The sequence below is a fragment of the Drosophila miranda genome, chromosome XR (genome assembly GCF_003369915.1).
Source record: "Drosophila miranda strain MSH22 chromosome XR, D.miranda_PacBio2.1, whole genome shotgun sequence".
In the NCBI taxonomy this organism is placed as follows: domain Eukaryota; kingdom Metazoa; phylum Arthropoda; class Insecta; order Diptera; family Drosophilidae; genus Drosophila; species Drosophila miranda.
The window spans coordinates 6,892,979-6,909,121 of record NC_046674.1 but is presented as its reverse complement, the minus strand read 5'-3'; positions in this window follow the sequence as shown (position 1 = coordinate 6,909,121).

Genomic DNA, 16,143 nt, shown 5'->3' with positions numbered 1-16,143 from the left:
ACAGGTTTTCGGTTTGTTTTGCATTGGAATGCCCTCGGCCAGCCGTTGTCCTGGCAACAAACAAAGCCACGTTTTTCCCTTTGAATTGGGGGGGAGTGGGGTGGGGGGCTTTGGGGGCTTTGGGGGGCTGGCGGCTCTGTCAGTGGGTTACTGCTGCAGTTGGGTGGCAACAATCGCGTGTGCCTTGTCTATTCTCAAAGTAAATTAAAAGAACATTTCGTCCAAAAACAAGGAAGAAGTTGCTGCTTGGGGGGGGGGGGGGGGGGCGGGGGGGCTTAGAGCACATCAACCCGTTTATCGATTTCCTCCACCAATTATCGCTGCAAGAGGGGCATGGGGGGTGGCTTGGGGGGTGGGTGCAACAAGTCTAACCTCCTGGCCATTGCGTAGGTGTTAAAATGTGGCACTTGGAACGTCCTTCATTCCTTTCAGCCTCACAAAATTTATTTCCCATGGTCAAGAAATGGCCAACAGATAGCCAACAGATAGCCATGGCTCTCATAACCCATTTTCCAGCCACAAACACACACACAAAGGAAAAAAGAAACAAAAAATGAAGCAGAGCCCAAGGTCTGGCCTTCTCGGGCTCCTCTCCGTTCGGGTTGTCTGAAATGTTTTTATACGCGTGGGCGTTGAAATCACTGCCAGTCAAAAGGTCATGTTATGATCTTGAGCGAACTATGTGTCTAAGTCGAGGGGCTGCAGAGAAGAGATGGTCCGATGGACCGATGGAGATGAAGAAAGAGCATGGGAGACCCAAGACCCCAGCGAGATCCCAGTCACACAGAGCAAAAAAAAAGGAGCAGCAGAGAGGCAGAGCTCTGACTATGGCCCCACATGGCAATCAAGAAGAAATCCCACTTGATATCCCAAAAGTGCATTTATAAGACATTATAATGAGTTTTTATAAAACTTAAAACAGGGTCGTCTCTCGCTGCAGCCTTAGGGCGTCACTTAACTAGACTTCTGCCTGTGCCCCTGCCCCTGCCCCTGCCCCTGCCCCTGCTCCCTCTTTGGGGTAACCTTCGATCCATTTGGAGCGGGGGTGGGGGGGGGGGGGGGATCAAGATCATAATTGCTTATGCAGCTAGGTCAAGAGCTGGACCCACATCTCGGCTCACATGTCACCACTGCATGAAGCAATCCACGTTTGCTGGTTTTCCCCCCAAAAGAAAGTGATCATAGGATGATCCCATGTCCAAGATCATGTCCAATGACCATTTAGGCAGCAATTTTCATTCATCTTCTCCAAAGATTTTCACTTGTCCGCGCGCCGCTCTCAGGCAGCAATCAATTGAACGATCACCGATCTCTCGATCGCTCGATCCCCCGTTCCCCCGATCGCTGTATGGCTGGCTCTCTGGATCTCTGTGGATCGCTCTATTCAAACGATCGATGTATCATTTAGTGTACGGATAACCTCAATACACCACCTACCAATAAACAAACAAGCCAAAATGCCTAATAATTGTAATTTTCCATATTTTTGTCGACTATACGATCCGATACGAGACGATGACGATGACGATGAACCCAAACACGATCGTACCCCAAAGCCAAAAGGAGTCGTTTAAATGGCAGACACATACAGATACAGAGGGGGGGCAGTGGGGGGCTAGCGAGGGCTATCGAGTGGTGCAGAGCGGCAAAGATATAGCCATACATATTGATCAAAATTGATGATGTTGACACGAACTTTGAACGACTCTGAATGGATCGTTGGGTTCGCTCTGATCTCTCAAGGGTTTTTCGTTATTTCTTTTTTTTTTTTTTGTTCAGAGCGATTTTCGATAAGTGATTCGTGTAGGCAACGACTTGAAGTGCCTTCAAGTGAGAGTATCGGCTGAAAAACACTCCAATTGGAACCAACGATCCAACGATCCACCGATCGGAGCTAATTTTCGAGACATAGTTTGAAGAATTTAATTGTTATGTGGACTCTCGAAGATCTTCCACGTACTCCACACGTACTCCACATACTCGTACATAGAATTTTTATAGAATTATTTTGTTGTGCACTTTCGATTCCACAGACCTGGCGTCTGTCGTCAGTCGTCGCTGCTGTTGTTGTTGTTGTTGTTGTTGTTGGTTTTGTGTCATTGTGCCCAAAAATGGTCACTCAAACAAGACACCAAAACGGCAGACAGAGACTAGCGCCAACGAACAACTGTCAGGTGTTTGGATGTGCCTCAAAAGCCATCGCCATCTCCCTCTCCGATTCCGAGTCCGCTTGCATGTTTGGAGGAGCCACGCGAGTCGTCGCATCGTAGGAGCTTGGGGCCTTAGGTGTGTGTGTGTGTGTGTGTGTGTGTGGTGGTGGCTGTCTGTGGGGCATGATAACTTTGTGATTACTTTTGTAATGGCAAATAGAAGAGAATGAATGTTCTACGATAAAACGCCATAGACATAAACAAATGAGAAAGTTTTCCAAATGTGGGAACTCAATTAGCCAGCGATTCAGTAAGAAAATATCATAAATTGGATTAACCAATGATATGGATTCATATGGATGTGGTGTCAAATAGGTTGAACGAAGGATTTTCACCCGGTAATAATAGATTTCTGCCAGTTGGCTGGCAGTTCTTAGACTTTCTCCAACATTTAGGTAGAAAAAGGACACGATACGGAAGGCTACGGAGGGAATATCGGTTATGCAAGTAGAGCCTCTGCCCTTGCCGCGTCTCACCACGTTTTTGCCCCTAGTTTTCCACAAATATCGCCGTAATATCTAAGAGTTTTCCCCGAAATATTCCTTCTACCGGGTTAGGGTATACGGCTACCCTCTGTAGCCATCCTGCCACAAATCTCGCTGGTGTTTTGCCACTTGTAATTGTTGCCACTCGTCGCTGGTCCGGCAGTTGGGTATTTTAGTGTTTTGTTGCGTTTGCTGTTGTCCTCGAAAGCTGACAACATGTTACACTTTGGTCACTATAATGAGCCGTAATTAGTGACAGACACCGAGCCATCGAGCCACCGATCGACTCCAGCATTCGAGCAATGCCATACGTCCGGACAATGATCGTCTGCGTGTGAAAAGTTGCGCGCTTTTTGGATAATTGCAACAAAACTGCGGGGACATCGTCTGCGCCGTCTCTTTGATTCCTCTAGCGTCGAGACTTGCGGACGGAGTGGCCGGAGGGGCCGGCGGCCATGTGTCAACGTCATCGTTGGCGGCGGTAATTGTCAGACTAAATGAAAGGAAAACTGATTACATTTGACAAGTTCAACATTGTGTCTGTCCGGCTGTCCGTCTTGTGGCATAGGGACAGGACTGGGACTGGGACTGGGACTGGGACAGGGACAGGGACAGACGCGACACTAAAGACCGAGAGTGAAAGCCTCAACGGATTGTCAAAGTTTTTTGTTTTTTTTCTTTTTTCATTTGATTTTTTTTTTTTTTTTTGGAGAGTACAAAAAATCTCCAAAGCAATTTCCCACCAAGGAAATATCTGAAAATGTCCACTGATTGCCGTGGCTTGTTGCAACATGCTTGTGCCATGTGGAGGCACAGGCCCGTCCCCGTCTTCGGCTTCAGCGTTTTGGCTAACGGTTAATACAGTCCATCATTATCAGAAATGCGTTTGCACAGAGAGGAGCTCCCAGCACAGAGCCAGAGCCAGAGCCAGAGCCAGATCTCCTCGCTCTAAGGTCACTTTAGAGACCAACAAAAATTGTTGCCTACAAAAATCTAAAAAAAAAAAACGAAAAACAACAACAGCGAAGAAATTCTCACAAGGCGCTGGCTACACGGACAGAAAAGCAATTGATGATATTCTTTGGAAATTATCTCGGGGTCACCAATATTTATTTCACCAAAGTAGAGACAATCAAAAGTTGAGATACGATAACGATAATCAATAAATATATATAGAATTAGTTTTCTCATTAAATTGCATGTATTTCGATTGAAATTTAAAGGTTACCCACATTGTCGGGGTCACCCATTCCCAGTCTCATTTTTAGCACACTAAAAGGCACCCTGGAATGGGATTAAACACCCGAAATCAAACACTGAATCCATAGATTCCCCGAGATATGCGTCGAAATTCGGTCTCACGATTCCCCTTGTCTATCTTTTCTCTCAGTGCAAGTCGCAGTGGCTGGTTCTTGGCTGGAGAAGAGCGCCTGACTACATGAAACAGGTGTGGCACGTCGCAAAAACAAAAAGCAAAAACAAAAAGCCCAAGAGGAGGAGTGGAAGAGTCTGCCTCTGATGCTGCAGCCCCTGCTGCTGACTGGACCAAGACCCGTGTGTGTGTGTGTGTGTTTGTTGCTTTTGGCCAGGTTAGAGCCTCTCTGAGAGGTTGGCGACGCTTTTACCGCACGTTCGTTATTTTTGAGGTCACAATATGCTATGTGCTGCCTGGCCTGATCATTGCTGGAAATCTGTGCGCAGAGCCTCGGACGCGGACGCAGGCGCGGACTGTGTTTGTTTGTCGCCTCTAATGAAACACGCGACATGGCCAGAGCCCGAGCCCGAGCCACAAGAGTGGAGACTCGTATGGGAGGCTCAACTTTGACCCGGGTCAGAGAGCAAGCTGTGGCTTGAAATTAAAAAAGATAACTCAGATGCGAAAACAATTGATAGTCACAGATATTGAGCTTTGACAGCATACAAAAACTGCGATAGACAAAGCCAGATAATATTTTGTTCAAGCCAAGTCAATTAAGGTTCGGGTTCGGGTTCGGGCCAGGAGGATCTTTCTTTGAGCAGAGATATCCTCCTCAGATCCAAAGAGTCCAGTTTTCCAGTTTTATTTCGGAGTCCAGTTTAACGAACTGTCTTTGAACTGAATGAAGGCTCTGCCCTGCTCTCCTCCTGCTCTCCTCCTGCTTCCTCTTGGGGCATGATTGATGGATGGCCCGAGGGCATTGTGCATGGCTTTTTGAGCTAATTTATAACAACAATCGGCCGATTTGTATGCCGCCTGTCAATATGGAATCAAAAAAATGTATAAAAATCTTGAGCGATCCTTTTGTCTGTCTGTCGAAAGATCGAAAAAATCGGTTTGATTGCAGTCGACAGAGAGCGAGAGAGAGAGAGAGAGAGCGAGAGAGGGTGCGAGCGTGAGTGAGTCGGAAATCGTTGAATGCGATGAGTAATGGATGGAAAAGTGGACGAAGAGTACCCCGAAAACTCAAGCTGTGCAAAACACAAAAAGGAAGAGGCGGGCGTCCCCGTCCCCATCCCCCTGCCCTTCCCCTTGCCCTTCCCCTTGCCCATCCCCAGAGCCAGCACCAACGACACTTTACACCTCCGATGATCCGTCATAACTTTTAACACATGATATAATTTTGCATGGATTGTCGGCTATGGGCTCTTGATTGATGAGTGTCTCTCCTCTCCTCTCCTCTCCTCCAATCTCCCATCCATCCATCCGAACTCTCCCCCTGATCTTGAAATTAGTACAACAAACTCAACGCAACTGTCAATGATTTGTAATTGGATTTTCAATCAAACAAAACTCCTTTCGAATGGCCTCAACGCACACAAAAAGGTTTGCTACCCTGGACCCTGGGCGATGGCCTGTGAGGGGTAGTGCATTGCGCAGACAATTCTATGCAGGAGATGCTCTCTTAAGTCTCCCTCCCGCTTTCACCCACGATCTTCGTGAGCCTCTCCCTGTCCTTCATTCCACTCTCCTGCAACGACACTCGCTCGCTGGCAAATGGGGGGCCACACTCCACCCCTTTATGGAACGGGGGGGGGGGCACACTCCACCCCTTTATGGAACAAAGTACACAAACATTCAACTCTTCATTGAATCTGTGTCAAAACACAACAGTTTTTAAAGAGAAAATAATTTGTATAATAGTTTAAAAGTAATCTAAAGGAAAATAAAAATAACTTTAAAAAAATTGTATTTTAAAATAAATGTAATTTATTGTTTATTTATTATTATTTATTTTTACTGTATTTATTTTGTATCAGCGTTTTTTAAATGCAAATTATATTTCAACAGAAAATTTAATTTATTTTACTTATTTATTTGTTTTTTTTATATTTATTTTTATTGTATTTATTTTGTATAAGCGTTTATTAAATAAATTAAATATTAAATACAAATTTTATTTCAAAAGAAAATTTAATTTATTTTACTTATTTAGTGTTTTTTATTTATTTTTATTGTATTTATTTTATATCAGCGTTTATTAAATAAATTGTATTATACATAAAAAAAATTTAATTTATTTTACTTATTTATTTGTTTTTTTAAATTTATTTTTATTGTTTTTATTGTGCATTTGCGTTTATTAAATAAAAATAAAATATTTTTCTCGATTTAAAAAGATATAATATGATAAGAAAATTAATGTAATTAAATTATTTGGAATATTATATTAGAAATAATATGTAAAAATAATTTAGTTTTCTAAAAAATGAATTTAATTTCGAACTTTGTTTCCGAATCCCCCTTCAAAAAATCTTGGGAGCGCCGTTGTATATATTTTTATTTTTTATTATTCTTTTTTTTCTAGCTGGATTATTGATGTCCTTTATTTATGCGAGACAAAAAATAATATTTGAATAAACTGTACAGGGTATATCTTTGGACGACTCTCCCCCTTGTATGTCTTTGTCTCTCTCTCTTTCTCTCTAAAAATCTCACTCCAAAATTTCGATTTGTTTTACAAGCAATTCGTGAGGGACAACAAAACACTTTCAATAACAAGAGGAGAGCCGAGAAAACAACCGAGAAATCAAATATAATTCGTTAGCGCAGGGCCACAGACAGAGACAGATAGATTGAGAGAGAGAGAGAGAGAGACAGAGAGAGAGAGAGAGATAGACAGATGCACCACAATGATAAGAGAGACTTTAATTGATTAGGTTTTTGTTTTTCCGTTGATTATTGAAACCATTTCTCGCTGGCTTTCAATTCCCACGCCACGCAAGTCATCATCTCATCCGCATCCACAGCCACAGCCACAGCCACATCCACATCTCGGGGATCATCCACATCTCATCCACATCTCATCTCATCTCATTTCTCGCGGGAGCGCGCGAAAGAAAGAAAAAGTCTGTGATTTATTATGCACAAAAAGAGGGAAAATATATCAACAATTTTTTGGATTTTTGATTTTTGATTTTTGACTTTTGATTTTTGATTTGGGTAGGTGCCATGAAGCATGAGGAGGTTTTGTTTGTGGGTCAGCGGAATGCGGAAATTTGAGTTCTCCTCTGATGATACGCAGGTGTTGGGGGCTCCGCCAGAGATATGATCTATGAGCGATGGAAATAAATTCATGGCATGACCTCAGACATCAAACTTCGACACTCGAAAAACTCATCACGATGGAGCTCATTAACAAGAAGCTCGACTCTCTCGCTGGGTGCCACAGCCAGTGCCACTGCCACTGCCACTGCCACTGCCAGTCCCCCTGCCAGTGCTTTGTGGTTATATTTTATGAATAATCCCTCAAGTTTATTAATCAACGAAAAATTGTGTGTGCTGTGTGCTGTGTGAGTTTGTTTGATTGCAAATAGACGATGATGCTATTATAATGATCGCACTATTAGGGATTACTAGACGAGAACAACAGCTGACGAAACGAAACGGAACTAAGACCTTGGGAGACCCACAGCGTTGTTTCCTGTACGTACTCCTTTGGTATCTTTTTGTTGGTTTTGTTGCCTGTATATACTAAATGACGATGACAGCCTAATTTCAGGGCAATTAAGAGCCAGCGGAGCCCAAGGGATGATCATCGGTAGCCTAATGACTGTATCAATAAACCGAAAGGAATCCATCTACAACTACACAATTAACGAGTGTCTCTAGCTGTAGCTGTATCTGTATCTGTATCTGTACCCTTCAAAGTGAGCATGAAATTGCCGTAGCCCTCTGACCGACCCTGACCATATGTTTCTCTTGAAGGAAAATTTCCCAAAAACCAAACCAAACCGAATCGAGGAGAACGAGAGAACTTCCTTTTAATCGCTGGACACAGGAAGTTTCCACAGGGCCCCGTAACTCTGGTTAATTGTTTGACATGTGACACGACTTAGGGTTAAGGATATACAGGATGGACAGAAGACGGGAGACGGTAGACGAGAACCGAGGAGAGATAATAATGCATATTTAAATAAGCCTTTTGTTGGCTTTTTTCCAGCACTCTTGTACACTCTCGTACACTCGTATTTTCCAAATCCAACGACTTTGCTAAGTACACACGCACGCACAAGGGCTTAAGGATAAACTGTCTCCCCTCTCTCTCTCGCTCTCTCTCTTTCTGGCATCTGTGGCATGCTGCATGCATGGATTGTATGGATTGTATGGATCGTTTTCCCTATTTCCTAATTACATGCGTGAGCGCTCTAAATGTGCAAAATGTTTAAGGGCAAATATTATTGCTTATTTAGGGCCCGAGATCCCACTGGACAATGATTTTTGGTATCGGTATTATTATTTTTTCAACAATTTGTGTTTTTTAATCTGCGACACACGCTCTTTCCATCATCCGGAGTGCCAGTGCGAGTCCTGTACCGCTTTTGCGGCTTAGTCAGGTTTTTGTCTTTTTTTCTTTCCTTTCTTTTAATTTTTCCGTGCTACACCCTTCAGTCGTTCAGTCGTTGAATCGTTCAATCGCTCAATAAATTTTTAATACTACAGTGTTGACGGCTGAGGGCGCTGCAACATCTGGAGACGAGACCCCGTCTGGCTATGTGTGCGGTCAGGACCAACCAGGGCTAATTGAGTGATCAAGCGTGAGGGTCAACAGCTAGAACAGATCCGAACGAAGGTGGACTCCAGTGCTGTCCGGCTCAAATGTATCTTAATTACAGGCTTACGTTTCGGGAAAAACTAACAAATTTTGACAGCAACAAGATTTAGTTGGTTACCCAAAAAGGGCCCTGGGCATAGCGGCAGCATATGGGGTTTGGGGATAGACAGAATACCTAAATGCTAGATGGTAGATGGTAGGGGGACTCTGTAGATGATCTGTTCTAGGGACCTGCACTGTAAAAGATACTTCGAGCAATCCACAGAAAATCCCAAACAAAAGTGTATGGGATATATTTCGGGAATCATAAGGAATGCTCTATCTTTTGGGCAGAATAAAGAAAACTGTTTCCCATAGACTGACTAGACTGCCTCTCTCACAGAGTGGCTTAGCTTAGCTGCGCTCTGGCGTCTCTGCCAGACGAAAAATATGAAAATTAAACCCTGTACGTGTACAATGTATGGATATTTAATGACATTCAACAATTAACCGCACAGGCGTTCGATTGAACGTTTATTTTGCAATTATTATCGATATAATATGCCAACAAAAGTACATATATATATATATATATTTTTGCACTTTTTTTTGTTGTATTTTGTATACCCGTATCTATCTATTAGACAAACAATCGACACACCCAAAGTGCATCGCCATCACCATCGCCATCTTTTCAGCTCGAAAAACTCAACAACGACGACGTGGACTGTCATTAACAACGTTTAACGTTTTGTTTTGTTTTTAGCACAATTTGCATTAGCAATACACTGAAAGAAAGAGACACACACACACACACAGACACGTACTCGATAAACAATATCAAAATGGAAAGCCTTCAAAAGTGCGGCGGAGTTTTGTGGCATACAAAAATGGAGCTGCTGATTGCCACACACACACACACACACACACACACACTGGGGCATTGGTTGAGCTGCATCACGATCTGTGGCAGCTATGGCTATGTGTACGAGTTATTCTAGAAGAAGAAGAAGCAGAAAAAAAATCTTATTAAAATTTTATTGCAACAAAAGAAGAAGAAGCAGAAAGAAAAAAAAATCTAAAGCCTCGAACGGACTCTGAGCTTCAGCTAAAAACGGAATTCGTGCGCATCAAACAGCTTCAGTTGAGGTTTTGTGTATCTTTTGTCTGTCCGATTTTCTGTCTGTCCATCTGTTAGCGGAGGAACACCTGCTTCGATATGAAGTTGAAGTTGAAGCTGAAGCTCCAAGCTCCAAGCTGGCTCTGATGACGTCCAGCAGCAGCAGCCGCAGCAGCTGTGTGTGATGCATCTCTCAGAGTTTTGGAACCAGCTACGACTTCAACGACCTTCTTACCGCCCCGGTCCAAACAGAAACCGCCCCATTCGGTATGGGGCTATGACTGCAGCAACGGGTGTGTTGCATCCACAAAACTCGGTGCATCGGTGCGACCTTAGTCATTTGTCAGCTCCATCTAGCAAGTGGCAGCCAGCAGAGAGCAGCAGCCAGCAGCAACCTGGGAAACTGCCTTTGACTTTGGCACTTTCTTAACCGACATTGTCTTTGGGTTTGGTGTCGTCTACTCGTAACTAAATATCATTGGGTCAAGTTCAGCACCACAGCCCCTCAGCCCCGCTGCCCCGCCGCCCCTGCTGCCCCGCACTCTTGGCCAAAAGGAGAAACAATCTATCTATTAAATTGGATTCCAGCTGGAGGAAAATTGAAAACATATTTTACAAATGCGCGCGCGGGTCCGTGTGCATTTGATTTATACATTTTCATAATTTTATTGTCGGCACGCAGTGGAACCGCCTCTTTCCAGCACTCGGGGAAAAGCCAGATCCGGACTGAAGTTCATCTGTGGGTCTTCGTGTCATGGTTTCAAACGGTGAGAGAGAGAGAGAGGGAGAGGGGAGAGAGAGAGAGAGAGACACACTCGTATGATTCATTTCAGGGAGTGAGGGAGTGCAGGTGCCACAACCATCGCCCCACTTTGAAGTTCACTGAAGTCCTCCTGGGTCGGGATGTGCTTTGTATTTTTTTTTATAGCCCAACGGAACAGTACGGAACGGAACGGATCGGAACGGAACGGAACGGTTACTGCTTTCTCACATAGCCTTGTTGGAGGGGGGAAAAAGGAGAGACCCTTCAGCGACTAGGAGATGCTCTAATGAGTGATAAATACCACAATAAAAATATAAATAAAATAATTTATAAACTAAATTAAATATATATTAAATAATTCATAAATTAAATTTAATATAAATAATTTTGTATGTAATTTTTAGTTGTTTTTTTTTTTTGTTTCTACTGTATTTTGAGACTTTTAATTTTATTATAATTTGGATTGTATTTTTTATTTTGTATTATAAAATATTATCACAGATAAAAATTTGTTGTTTGCTTTCACCGTTAGGGTAACGATGATATAAAAACAAAAAAAAAGGTGCGTGTTTTCAAGATCGAAGAATTTTGAGGGGGGTATTACTTGGTGGAATTATCTGTCCAGGTTTCTGGGGTGGAGGTCCTCTGAGATCATCCTGTTGGGCAGGTCGACTGGGTGCCAGCCTACTTCGGTAACTGAATCTATTTTATATTTATATTAAATATAATTATTTCTAAATTTCAAGAATTTTTTTTTTTAATTAATTATAATAATAATAAAATAATTATTTCTAAATTTCAAGAAATTTTTTTCAAAATTAATTATATTAATAATAAAATAATTATTTCTAAATTTCAAGACATTTTTTTTAAATTAATTATAATGTTAATAAAATAATTATTTCTAAATTTCAAGAAATTTTTTTAAAATTAATTATATTAATAATAAAATAATTATTTCTAAATTTCAAGAAATTTTTCTTAAATCATTATAATAATAATAAAGTAATTATTTTTAAATTTCAAAATATTTTTATTTTTTTGAAATTAATTAAATATTTGTTGTATGTTTATATTTGATTTTTATTCTTGTGAAAAATATGAAATAAAAATGGGAAATATATTTAGCTATATAAGAAAATGTATTTAAATATAAAAAAAAAGTATATAAAAAAAAATTTCATGTAAAGATGAAAATATTTTGAATTCCACGGAAGGGGGCTCTACTATGCCCAGAATGTTGGTTCCTAGATGGTGCCACATGGCTATATGTGTACTATTCTTAGACTCAGAAGGGTCTCGACGCTGCTCTTAGCGATCCCCATATTGACCCTCGAGCTCCAAAGCGTTAACTGTAGCTCCCATTCGGCCCACAGACATCGAGCATTATTCCATGCTTCTCGCAATCAGCTGTGAAAAATCTTTGCCTTACCTTTGCCGCCATTTATGACCCACTAAAATATGCCAGAGCACAGCGCATCTTCAGAGGAGCATCTTCTGCCCCCTCCCCATCCCCATCACCAACCGCGTGATGTTATGGATTTAATGTATGTCCATTATGCATAAATTCACGAAATTCCGAGAGTGTTCCGAAAAAACGAACGAGTGAACCGAAAGCTTTGTTTTTTGTGGAACACCGTTTTCTTTTTTCTTTTCTTTTTCTTTACTTTTCGGTGGTTTCTTTCGGTCAAAAACCTTTTGCACCCAACAACAAAAAGACGACAGTCTACACTCTAAACAATTTCGTAGTCCATTTGGTTGGAGCGCTTAAAGGTGTTAATAACACCACAGACAAAGACGTTACAATTACACATTGAAATCGGTTCGGTTTTTTCGGTATTTTGGGGTCTTCTCTGTGGGATGTTGGGATGTTGGGATGTGTGATGTCAACTTTGGGCAGGTTCCCACCGAACCGAACCGAACCAAACAATTGTTAAATATGGCATTTTTAGAGCTAATTTTATGGCTACAGAGAGAGAGAGAGAGAGAATCAAAACGAAATTATAACAAACGGAGGCTTTTGTCCACTCGAAAAGGGGACACAGCCACAAAGGGGAAATGGTAAACGGAAGCTGTTCTGGGACGGAACGGAATGGGACGGAATGGGACCCTATTTTGTTGTGTGTGTTTGAAAATATTTATATTTAGATCTGTTTCGACCATAAAGAGCGGTCTTAGCCATAGAGCCATGGAGCCGAAGCTTTGTGGAGCATCAAAGGCCTGATTGATATGGCTTTGGTCTGTCATTTGATCTGTCAATTTATCACTGTCCATCCCCCCCATCCATCCATACTCGTACCTCTCGTGTCTCTGGGTCTTCCAAAATTGATCACATCCAAAACTCTTGTGAGTTTCGTATCGGAATCCATTGACAATCCAATAATTAATTTGATTAAATTCAAATTCGCGCTTAACAAACCAAAAAACCGAACAAAATAAAATCACATTTTTCATGTGACCGAAAAAAAAAGAGGAAAAAAAAAGCGAAAAATTAACATTTCTGTTTTTGTTTCGTGGTTTTGGCATGACGACCCCTAAGGGTCAAATATGATTTCCCAAAAACAGATCAATGATCTCATTTGCATGCCGCCACACACAATCGAATCGAATCGAATCGAACTGGAACTCGATATCGAACTCGATATCGAATCTGTGTTGCCCGCAAGGTGGAAATTAATTTCTGTTTCGTTTCGTTTCGTTTCTGTTTCGTTTTTCGTTGGCTTTTGCTGGCTTTCAATCAAAATCAAAGTTCCATTTGAGAAATGTTTAAGGAAGAGATGCCACAAAATTTAGAACGAATTTTAGATGCTCTCCGCAGAGAGTTTTAAAACTCTTTAAAAGTCAAAGTTAGGCCATCGAAATGCCGCATTTCATTCACTTAAAAGCCCATCAATATTTCCCCTACAGTCACATCTCTCGTCATTCCAGAGTATGGATATTTCTGTCGAAAATCGAACGCATAAATTACGCCGCGAAAACGTGTTTTAAATTTTTGTTTTCATTTCACGCAAACGCCTCAAAGAATGAGAAGCGAAAACGATCGTAACGATCGCGACGATCGACGATCCACTCCACTGAAATCCAAAGCAAACGAACGACCAACTCATGTCAGTATTTTGTCAAAGAAATCCCCAGCGTCCGTTTGGCATTGATTAATGCATTTATAATTAATTTATTGTATGGATAGTCTCATACGGATATTCAGATCTAAAGATCTGCAGATCTGCAGATCCGATGGCATGACATAAGTAAAAACCGAAAACTGGAGCTGGCTGGAGCTGGAGATGGTCTTCGGTCGTCTGTCTTCTGCCTTTAACCTAATTTCAGCAGAAAATATTTATATTTGTGGCCCTCTTGCGGCGGTGATTGATGATGGTTGATTGTCACAGGATATTCTGCAAGTCACTTGAGTTTTTGGCGGCGGCAAATGTCGAAAATCCTGCCAAAAGTCACATACATTAGAACGCATTAAACTGTAACCAGAAAGGGGCGAGGCCCGGGCCCGGGGCCCAGGACCCGGCGAAAAGAAAGGAAAAGAAAGAAAGGCAAGGCTCGAGGAAACCCCTCGAGCATCATCCAAGCAGCGGCACATTTTCGTGAAAAGCCATACATATCTATGGTTTTCCTTAAGTCCTGCACCCATAACAAACAAATCAAAAGACAAACAATTGCCAGGGATAATCTGTTGCTCACCAAGGATTAGCCCAGGACTCTCTCTAGCTCTGTCTCTTTCCCACACATATGCAAATTCGAGTGCAAAGGAAAAGGAAGAAATTAAAGCATGAAAATTTGTCAAAAGTATCTAGAAGAACCGCAAAAGGCAACCGCCGCCGTCGCCAAAGAGAAACTTCTGTCTGGTAAGGACCCTTGTAATGGGTTTAAAACACCCCGAAACATCCTTCGAAACAAGAAGAGGACGACGAGGAGTAGGAGTAGGAGTAGGCGTGCCGGCACACACAAAGGGTTAGAGGTCAGAGAGAGAGACCTAGAGATGATAACGAGGCTGCGGTTGCGGTTGCTTGCGGGTTTCTCTGCCATAAAACGCACAAATTGGATTAACTTCTGTGACATTTTCCCCGTTTGCCAGAAAGTCAAAATGGGTTAAGGGAAAGCAGCAACGGCAGCAACGGCATCGGGGAAAAGTGGGAAAATTAGTATAGAAATTGTATTGAGCCACGATCTAAGCCTCCCCCCCTCCCCCTTCTCTTTCTCTCTCTGTGTCCATACGCCCATTTTCATACAAGAGAAGTACTAAGCGTACATCTGCAAACACAGATACGCAGATACACAGATACACACAGACACATTTCATTAAGAAACCCTTTCGGGCAAGGGGTGATGTTGTGGGCTCAAGGGATACAGAAGGATGGCAATAACGAACGCAAACAATACTGAGAATGGCAGATACGAACCATTAGAGGGATATGAGGCATGTGAGGTATTCTCTATATTCCAAGGTGTCCTCTATCAAAGAGGCAAATCATTAAGGGATCATCATTGTATGGGAAACCGAACCGAACCGACAGAGGTCTTTGACTGATGAAAACTTTTAGTTTAAGCGCCTGTAAAATCTCTAAAAATTAATCAACTTTTGTGTTTTTTAAGGTACAGCTTTCCTATGGGAGAAAATATAAGAAATATACATATGTATGTATATGGAAAAATCTAGAATTCAGGGAAAAATAATCATAGAAATATTCGGTTTTCAAATACAAACTTAAGGAAATTAAATAGTTTTAAAAAAACACTTTAAAATATACATATATCCATAAAATATATTTACTTTGCTAATCCCCACTTTTGGTCCTGCTCCTTTTTGGCCTATGGTCATTTATGGGGGGAGGATACCCATGCCCTGCTCCAAGAAATGCTATCCATACCAAACCTATCCATATTCAAGTGAAATATTTGGTTTTTAAATATAAACATAGGGAAGTTAAATAGTATTAAAAAACACTACAAATATAAAATATATATAAAATAATATATTAAATTTGTATACAAATATTATGTTCGGGTTATTTTTGGAATCGTTCAAAATGGTATAGAAATTGTTATATGCTATTATAATACAAAATAGGACCTTTTTTGCATTAAAATATTTGTGCTTTGTGTTCGAATAAATGATAATCGATTTGTGATCGCTTTTTTTTGTCAAAGTATTGCCCCAGCGCCGAAACCCTGGCGTCTATGATATCGTATGATCTATCGAGAGTCTAGACTTAAATGCAAGACGATCTTCTTCAGTCTTGAGAGCACACTATTCCACTTTAGCAGCCAATATACAATGATTATTTATGGATCGTTTCCATAGCCAGTTCGTGGCAGTAAAGTGCAGTGCAGCACAGTACAGTGCCACTCCCCAATGGGGGGCAATCAATGGAATGGATCGATCGATGGCCAGCAGCAACTATTCAATTTTGTAGATCTTCGTGCATAAAGATGGCTAATTATAATTTATATTTAGTACCAGAAACTAAAGCTATTTATGATACATTAATCTGAAGATGTCTCTCCATCTCCCTCTACCTCTCTGATGTGTGTGTGTGTGTGT